The sequence below is a fragment of the Schistocerca serialis genome, chromosome 7 (assembly GCF_023864345.2).
Source record: "Schistocerca serialis cubense isolate TAMUIC-IGC-003099 chromosome 7, iqSchSeri2.2, whole genome shotgun sequence".
NCBI lineage: Eukaryota > Metazoa > Arthropoda > Insecta > Orthoptera > Acrididae > Schistocerca > Schistocerca serialis.
Genome location: NC_064644.1, coordinates 404,559,846 through 404,569,086, shown reverse-complemented (window position 1 = coordinate 404,569,086; position 9,241 = coordinate 404,559,846).

Sequence of the window (9,241 nt, the reverse complement as noted above, 5' to 3'; positions counted from 1 at the left end):
GCATTCATAAGTATCCTGTTTCAGACCATCAAGTCCGCCTGCTTGCTTAATGGCCGCCTCCCTTAAATAATGTGCGTAGTGTTGGCAATCTGTCAACACTACACTTTCTGCCATACATTCCCAGAGTGATGGACAGAATCGGTCGTACATTGTACAAACATGGTGAAAAGACAATTTTCAAACCAACAAGGAAGATCAAAGAGTGTCTTAGATCGGCAAAGGAGAAAAGTGACCCATGTCGGGAATATTCCGTATACCATGCACATGCGGAAAAGTTTATGTCGGAATGACTGGACGATCATTCAACACCAGGATCAAAGAACATTAACGACATTGCAGACTGGGGCAGTTGGAAAAATCGGCCGTGGCAGAGCACGCGCTGAGTGAGACCGACCATGTAAAAAAATTCGCCGACACGGAAGTTCTGGTTGTAGAGAAGGACTATCACACGCGCTTCTTCAGAGAATCTGTAGAAATACAAAAACACACGAACAGCTTCAACAAGAAGGTAAACGGATCTTGGCTTCCCGTACTGCAGCGAACGACCGTCGCAGGTAGCAAGAGGAGAACCGCACCGGAAATGACAGCGGAGAAGCCCTCGGACGTTGGCGCATCAGGTACATATAGTCTGCGGCCGCGAGCTCGGCTCCAGTTCACCATCGGCAATGGAGAGTGAAGCTTTGACAATGCCAGCCACTCGTGCTGGCGAAACGTCAGTAAAATCATTAGATGAACGTCGGCCGAAGAACTCGAGACAGAAGCCAATAGGCAGTTTGTCAACAAGTGGCCACGAAAGCCTTAACAATTTTGTAATGCAAAATTGTCCATTAGATATTGCGAGAGGCGGCCCTGGCATTATAAAACGAGGCGGGGATTATCGCGTTGTTGGTAGAGAAGCTGGAACAGCAGAATGAGTCGGTCAGGAGAGGTCAGTGACTTCGGATATGGACCAGTCATTATATGTCACCTGAGTAACAAATCCATCAGGGATATTTCAACCCTTCTGGAGCTGCCGATGTTGGCTCTTGGAAATAAACTGTGAGGTGGAAACGCGAAGGGATAGCCATAGCTGAACCATGACCAGGCACATGTCATGTGACTAAGCACCCTCGAGTGTTACAGGGGGTAGTTGTAAAACGTTGCGTGCAGTCAGCGGAAGGAATCATGGCCGAGTTTCAGAGTGCTACCAGGAGTACAACTAACGCAATGACTGTGCGCAGAGGGTTAAAAAGAACGTGGCACAATAGTCGAGCAGCTCTTCGTAAGCTACATATTTCTGTAGCCAGTTCAAGGAGACGTTTGAGGTGCTGTAAAGAGTGACGTCACTGGATAGGGGATGACTGGAAACGAGGGCCTGAGAATGAAAAATGACGCTATACGAGGGGCGTTTGAAAAGTCCGTGCAAAGTCCGAGAGATGGCACCACCGGCGCGTATCGAGGTCATGCTTGCTTAGTAGCATCTTTGGAAAGAACGCACACCAAGTTTGAGCCATATTGGTGTATTTCTTTGTGTTTGGCATTCGTGTGAATCAGCGAAGTCGAGTGGTTGTAAAAAAATGGACGAAAAAGAATTGCGTTTGGCCATTAAACATTTCTTTATTAAAAGTAAAACGCCTCAGGAGACTAAAGAGAAGCTTGATAAACATTCCGGTGACTCTGCACCTTCGATTAGTACAGTTTATAAGTGGTGTCAAACTTTTTGGAGTGGTCGTATGGCGGCCAGTGATGCTGAACGTTCTGGACGCCCTGTGGAGGTTACGACTCCAGAAATCGTTGATAAAATCCATGATATAGTGATGGATGACAGAAGAGTTAAGGTGCGTGAGATTGCTAATGCTGTGGGCATCTCGAATGAACGGGTACATAATATTTTGCATAAATATTTGGACATGAGAAAGCTATCCGCAAGATGGGTTCCGCGATTGCTTACGCTTGACCAAAAACTGAATCGTGTAAAGTGTTGCAAGGAAGGGTTGCAGCTGTTCAGGAAAAATCCGCAGGATTTTAAGAGTCGTTTCGTCACTGTGGATGAAACATGGATACATTACTATACTCCTGTGACCAAACAACAATCTAAACAACGTATTACCAAGGGAGAATCTGCACCAATAAAGGCGGAGACCATTCCTTCGGCCGGAAAGGATATGGCGACTGTCTTTTGGGATTCGCAAGGGATAATCCTCGTCGACTATCTGGAAAAGGGTGAAACTATTACAAGTGCATATTATTCATCGTTATTCGACCGTTTGAAACCCGATCTGGAAGAAAAACGCCAGCTATTGGATTCCAACTCGTTTCACATCCCAGCTAATCTCCAGACTTGGCTCCCTCAGACTACGACGTGTTTCCCAATTTCAATAAATGGCTGGCGGACAAAGATTTTATTCAAACGAGGAGATGATTGCAGCAACTAATAGCTATTTTGCAGACTTGGACAATTCCAATTATCCGGAAGGGATCAACAAATTAGAACAGCTTTGGATGAAATCTGTAAGTCTAAAAGGAGACTATGTCGAAAAATAAAAAAGGTTTACCCCAAACACGTAAGTAGTTTTTATTTTTGCACGGACTTTTCAAACGCTCCTCCTAGCATGCAGCAATCCGATGGAAGCATTTGGGTTTGTCGAATGTCTGGAAAACCTTACCTGCCATCAAGTGCAGTGCAGAAAGTACAGAGCCGGTGTTGTTGCGCACTGGGGGGAGGGTGCGGGTGCAACTACACTGCTTTCGCTGGTTTCGGCTCTTGACGAAGAATGGGCTGTTAATCCTGATTATATAGTCAGTCACCTCATTGAAAGTGTCCCCAGCACGTTTCAGGCCGTCATGTAGGCGAAGAGTGGGCACATCCTATACTAATCTCTACTAATAAGTGTCCTGACACTTCTGATCAGATAGTGTGTTCGATTAAGTGTGTGTTCCCAGCATAAGCTGGCTTAAACCTGTTCTTCATTGACAATATATACAATTAATTTTGTTGTCTCGGCTGCTGTGGGAATCAGCATCGACCCAAACAAAGGAGAGAATTTGCAATGGCCGGTGCAGGAATCCAAAATCATATGTACAAAACACGTTCTAAATAATAGAAAAGTTTGTTTCTAAAATGAAAAGAAACTTGACTTCTTAATCCCTGTACTTCCTGTGCCTCATACATACAAGTACTTTCCACTCTATTACTACTCGCAGAACGCAAGGTAAGTTTTGGCTTCCTATTGTTCAGTACTGATGCTCACGAAGTCTTCGACCGAACTGTTGCCGGCAAGCGATGAACGGCTGGTTAAACCAGCGTTGATGGGGGGTGCTGAACTCTTGTCTTCCCGGAAGTGTGGCACTGTCCGCTCTTTCAATTGGCAAGCGGTCAACGCCTTCTTGATGCCGTTCCTCGGCGCTGCGCTGGTCGGAGCGCAGTAGATGATTTAGGACTGCACAAGTTTTCACACAGGTTTCTGAATGAAAATTAATCCTCTGTGTAGATGATGCAGAAGACGATGTTGAAGCCAGCACATGCACCTCTGGGCGGATATCTAATCAAAATTTTAATTCTGTGTCTCAGAGTACGGGTTGAATCCAGCAGGAAACCCAGTACAGGTTGAATCCAGGAGGAAGGGTCAGACAGCTGTGTCTGTAACGAAGCAGAGCCTTGGTTTCATGAACCCGTTCACAACTGAGTATGAACCTCTCAAACATTTACTATGATATGACGCATGTGGTATGACAAATGAACGGAAGCAGCGGCATCAACAAGCAGAGAAACAAAGATGAAAGATCCTCAACAGTGACCGAGCTCTAAATTCGACGGAAAATCGTGATAAACATGTCATGCCTGGGTCAATGTACAGGAAACACGGAGAACCTACAGGGAATAAGCGTTCTGGATATGAACTCCGCTCCTTGCCGGCTTCTATGGACTGTGAGTGACGTCACTACCTTAGAAGCGTAAATTACGATTTCGATTCCTATTTCGCACATAGGCTTGGGCTTTAAAAAAGTCCAATTGCTTTTGTGCTTACTCTATAAATGTGGAATATGTATATATGGTTGATGATTGCGAAAGATGTGTAACAAAATGCCTAGAAGCAACTGAAGTGTAACTATATGATACTGGAACAATTAGGCTCTTTACCTACACTAACGATCAATCCGCTTAGTGTTTAATTGTATAGTCACATCTTGCCGATACTGTGCTGCTCACTCTAAGGATGTGAATGTTATTGCTGCAAGTACACTATGTGTCAAAAATATCCGGACACCTGCCTGAAAATGACTTACAAGCTCATGGCCTCCTGCATCGGTTCAAAATGGTTCAAATGGCTCTGAGCACTATGGGACTCAACATCTTAGGTCATAAGTCCCCTAGACCTTAGAACTATTTAAACCTAACGAACCTAAGGACATCACACACATCCATGCCCGAGGCAGGATTCGAACCTGCGACCGTAGCAGTCCCGCGGTTCCGGACTGCAGCGCCAGAACCGCTAGACCACCGCGGCCGGTTCTGCATCGGTAATGCTGGAATTCAATGTGGTGTTAACCCAGCCTTAGCCTTGATGACAACTTCCAATCTCGCAGGCATACGTTCAATCAGGTGCGGGAAGGTTTATTGGGGAATGACAGCCCATTCTTCACGGAGTGTTCCACTGAGGAGAGGTATCGATGACGGTCGGTGAGGCCTGGCACGAAGTCGGCGTTCCAGAACATCCCAGAGGTTTCTATAGGATTCAGGTCAGGATTCAGTGTAGGCCAGTTCATTACAGGGATATTATTGTCGTGTAACCACTCCGCCACAGGCCGTGAATCATGAACAGGTGATCGATAGTACTGAAAAATGCAGTCGCCATCCCCGAATTGCTCTTCAACAGTGGGAAGCAAGAAAGTGCTTAAAACATTAATATAGGCCTGTGCTGAGATAGTGCCATACAAAACAAAAGATTCAAGCCCACTCCATGAAAAACACGACCACACCTTAACACCACCGCCTCCGGATTCTACTGTTGGCACTACTCTAGCTGGCAGATGACGTTCACCGAGCTTTCGTCATACCCACACCCTGCCATCGCATCGCCACATTGTGTACCGTGATTCGTCACTCCACATAACATCTTTCCACTGTTCAGTCGTCCAATGTGTACGCTCCTTACACCAAGAGAGGCGTCGTTTGGTATTTACCGGCGTGATGTGCGGCTTATGAGCAGCCGCTCGACCATGAAATCCAAGTTTTCTCCCCTCCCGCAGAACTGTCATATAACTTGCAGTGGATCCTGATGCAGTTTGGAATTCCTGTATGATGGTCTGGATAGATGTCTGCCTATTACACATTACGACCCTCTTCAACTGACAGAGATGTGTGCCATATGACAAATGGTGCTCACATTGAACATTTATAAGATTCTTGGTAAAACTGTTTGAGTTGCTCTTTCATTTGACATATCATTTATAACTGTAAGTTTGATGTAATAAATATTATACAGCGTTAAAACCCCGATATTCAAATACCCACACCCTGTATAATCACTCAACAAGGGCTCTATGTAAATTGTTCATAAGACTATGGTGCCCTAACAAAAGTATTTTATCGTACGTTACAGCGAAAACGAAGCGTTCCAAGTAATGGAAAAACGAAGTAAGCCAGTCTGGTGGTTTACAAGGAAGATTTTTGGATATATGCAAGTAAATACATGTTGTTGATATCAATCTATTGTAGAATACGTTTCACGCCTGGTATCATAACTTTTTTCACAAAAGAAAGACCTGCTCTGAACTGACCACGGTTTTCGTAAACTGAGATCTTGTGAAACTCAATGCAATCTGTCAGCACCTAGGAATCGGGTTGTTGCCGTAATCCTCGACTGCCAAAATGCGATGGACACAGTACCAAACTCTAGCATTGTAAACAAAAACACTGCTGATTATTAAAATTGCAACATCATGAAGGTAGCATGTGACAAACGTCAAATAGCCATGAAATGCGCTACATTCTTGGGTATGTAAACTGTTGTTGTGGCATTTCAGTGCAGCACTAGAAAGTGGGTAGGTGTGACGCCATCTACATTATATATAAAAGGGAAGATTATACAGAGGGTTGTCCATTCAGAAATCACACTTGAATATTGATGATTGTGAGAAGATCATTTGATTCCTAATGCAAGATGGGCAAACGTCCATCAGCGGCAGGATCATGGCCTCTCGATACCATAGATTGCAATTTGGGCTGGACGAGATCTGACAACTACCATGCAGACGCGTGATGGATAAACATGTTGAAACACCAACATCAAAATAGATTACCATACCTAATACGGTTTAAGAAACCAGCCAACATTCAAAAGAGCATTCAGTCATCTCGGAATGGATAAATACAGATCCTGTATGGTTCTCGAGGAAGCGTATACGACTCCTCCTGCAAAGTAGCAGGGTTTAACTGTCAATGTAATTTAGCGATCTGTGCGAATTAATTTTGCCACTGAAAGTCTCATCTGCAGAAAATAATGGTGGATGGTGCTCCCACACCGGCAGCAGAACCAGTTTGATGGGTTAATTCAGTGACGGATGCACTGTCCCGTTAGAATTGCTAGGAGGAATACACCCTGTGCTATTCTATAACGTCAGTATTCGTAGGCATTTTGCTAGCAACAGTAAACACACATGCTGCCCAGAGGCGTCTCGCGTATGTTACCAGCGTGAGTGCGCCTTGGAGCTCTATGACGTCAGTATCACACTCAAAGAACTCTAACTGTATACCAGAAAATAGATCCAACTTTCACCTGCTCGTTGTAGGCAGCAGTGACTTGAGAGCGATGACTCACACTGGCTTGTATCCTGTTGTGGCTCCCAGCAGCATTGACATGCGTGTTCCCTTGGAGCATCTGTGCTCTGAAAATAGGTCTTCGCCCCCACCTGGTCGTGTCAGCAATGGTGCCTAGGTGATCATGTATTTCAACAGGAATTTCTCAGGTGTCAAGTATGAAAGGGGTGCCGCCACCTCATGCTTGAGGGATCATAAGGGGCACCTGAGCGTGGCTTGGCAGCTGACCGCCACATCACTTTGCGGGGGCTGTTGGTGCATCCTGACTTCTGGGGGCGTGTGCGATAGCCTCCTGTGTGGTCTAGTGGACGGGGGCAGTGGGCAGTGCCCGTGCACATTTTTTTTTTGTGGTCTTTTGTTTAAACTATATTCAATCGATTTGATCGACCAATAGGATGCTGTGAATTTAAAAAAAACTACCCCATACATGTGAAGAATATCGATTTAATTAACTTACATAAATTTTTTATATCAATGTGATGTTAGTGGTACAGTAGTTAATGGGGGAGCATGCATGAGTGGGTGACATGGAGCAGCACAGCAGGTTATGTGCAAACACTACATTAATTTCCATAGTTTTTATGTAAAATGCAGTACAATAGTTTAAAGGAGTGGGTAAGTGAAGAAGAATGCGCCAGAAATGGCGTTCAAAGCATGTGAAATCCGAAAATTGTACCAGAAAATGGTGGGAGGACATAACTAATTACTTAACTTGGTATCAAAGGCGGTACAGTAGTTTAAGGAAATGGAGATGACATGGAAAACGATTTAACAGATGAGTAGGTTAAGCACCAACAAAGGCCCAAATATTAGCTTAAGACACCCAAAGTACAGTGCCGAACATTAGGTAATGCAGCATGTTTGCCACATGTAATTGCTTCTTGCAAGACCTACATGTTTCCTAACAGCAGAGAATGATGAGCAAGGGAACTCCAACCCCATAAACTGGTTTGTTTAGAAATAAACAATATATCCTTGAATTTCCTGTTATGAGATCCTTCCTCTCCACCACCACCAGACCGCCATCTTGGATTACATCATGGAAGGGATGACAGTACCCTCTGGTGGCAGTATTGTGTACTAGGTCAGTTGAACTCTGGACCTTGGGTTAACACACATGATGTACTGCCTCTAACTGTTTAAATAAAGACTGAAAATTAAAGACTTATGTCCAGCACAGGTAGAGTCCTTTTCCCACCAGTCCCTATTAAGAGGTGGCAGTTGGATGACATAGGAAAGCGGAGGTAGGCAAAGTGACCTATTTTCCCGCCATTTTCTTAGGTTGGTGGAGGTAGCTGTAGTATGTTGCATGGTCCTGATGGAATTTGAACTTACCACCATTTTATGGGGGGAGGGGGTTTACCAGTGGGTGAGAGGTTAATTTGAATAAGCAATCTATCAAAGTGATAAGTGTGAGAGGAGCTATTCCAATAACTCAGACCTGAAAGTGTACCTGTAGCAGCGAGGGGGAGGGGAGGGGTTTGAGGGAGGGGGCGACAATAGCCTAAGTGCCTGTCAATCAAAAGGAAATGGGGGTAACATGGAAAAGCACTCAACAGAACAATAGGTTAAGTCCATGTCAGTCAAAGGAGAACAATAGGTTAGCCCCTGAGGGCATACCTGTCCCTGTTGTAGGCAACCCATACTAACAAAATGCGCCAAAACGTAGCTTGTACCCCTACTGACCACATGCTGTGGATACTTTCATGATCCGTTTTCATATTGCAGACTTATATTCTTGCTGGTGACTAAGTTCTTTCTCAAATTATATGTCGTTTTGGCCTGCTGTATTCGGCACACAATTCCTTTCCGGCTTATACCATCTGTTGCGATCCTGCTTTGCACATAGGTAATTTTATCCATTATTTCTAACTCCTCTCTTCCAGTTCTTATTCTTAGAGGTTCATATTCTTCTTCAGTAATGCATATCATCAACTTGGTCTTGCTCTTCAGTCTTTCTCTATCTGATCAAAAGTATCCAGAATAATAGCTGAATGGGTCAGTCAAGAGAGTTCAGTGACTTCGAAGGTGGACTAGTCATGGGGTGACACCTGTGTAGCAAATGCATAAGGGACATTTCAATCTGTCTAAAGCTGTGCATGTTGACTGTTGGTAATGTGGTTGTAAAGTGGACAAACGAAGGATCAACCATATCTAACACAAGACTAGACAGACCTCATGTACTGACAGACAGTGCCCAATGAGCACTGCGAAGGGTAGTTGTAAGAGAATCGCAAGAAATGAGAACAAAGCAACATCCGTGAGATTCAAAGTGCTACCAGCAGTCCAGTTAACACACTGAGTGTGCTTATTCAGTTAATAAGAATGCAGTACAATGGTTGACCAACTTCTGATAACACACATTCCTGTAAGCAATGCCAAGCGACACTTGAGACGGCGTAAAGAGCCATGCCATTGGAGAGTGAATGGCCCTAAACGATT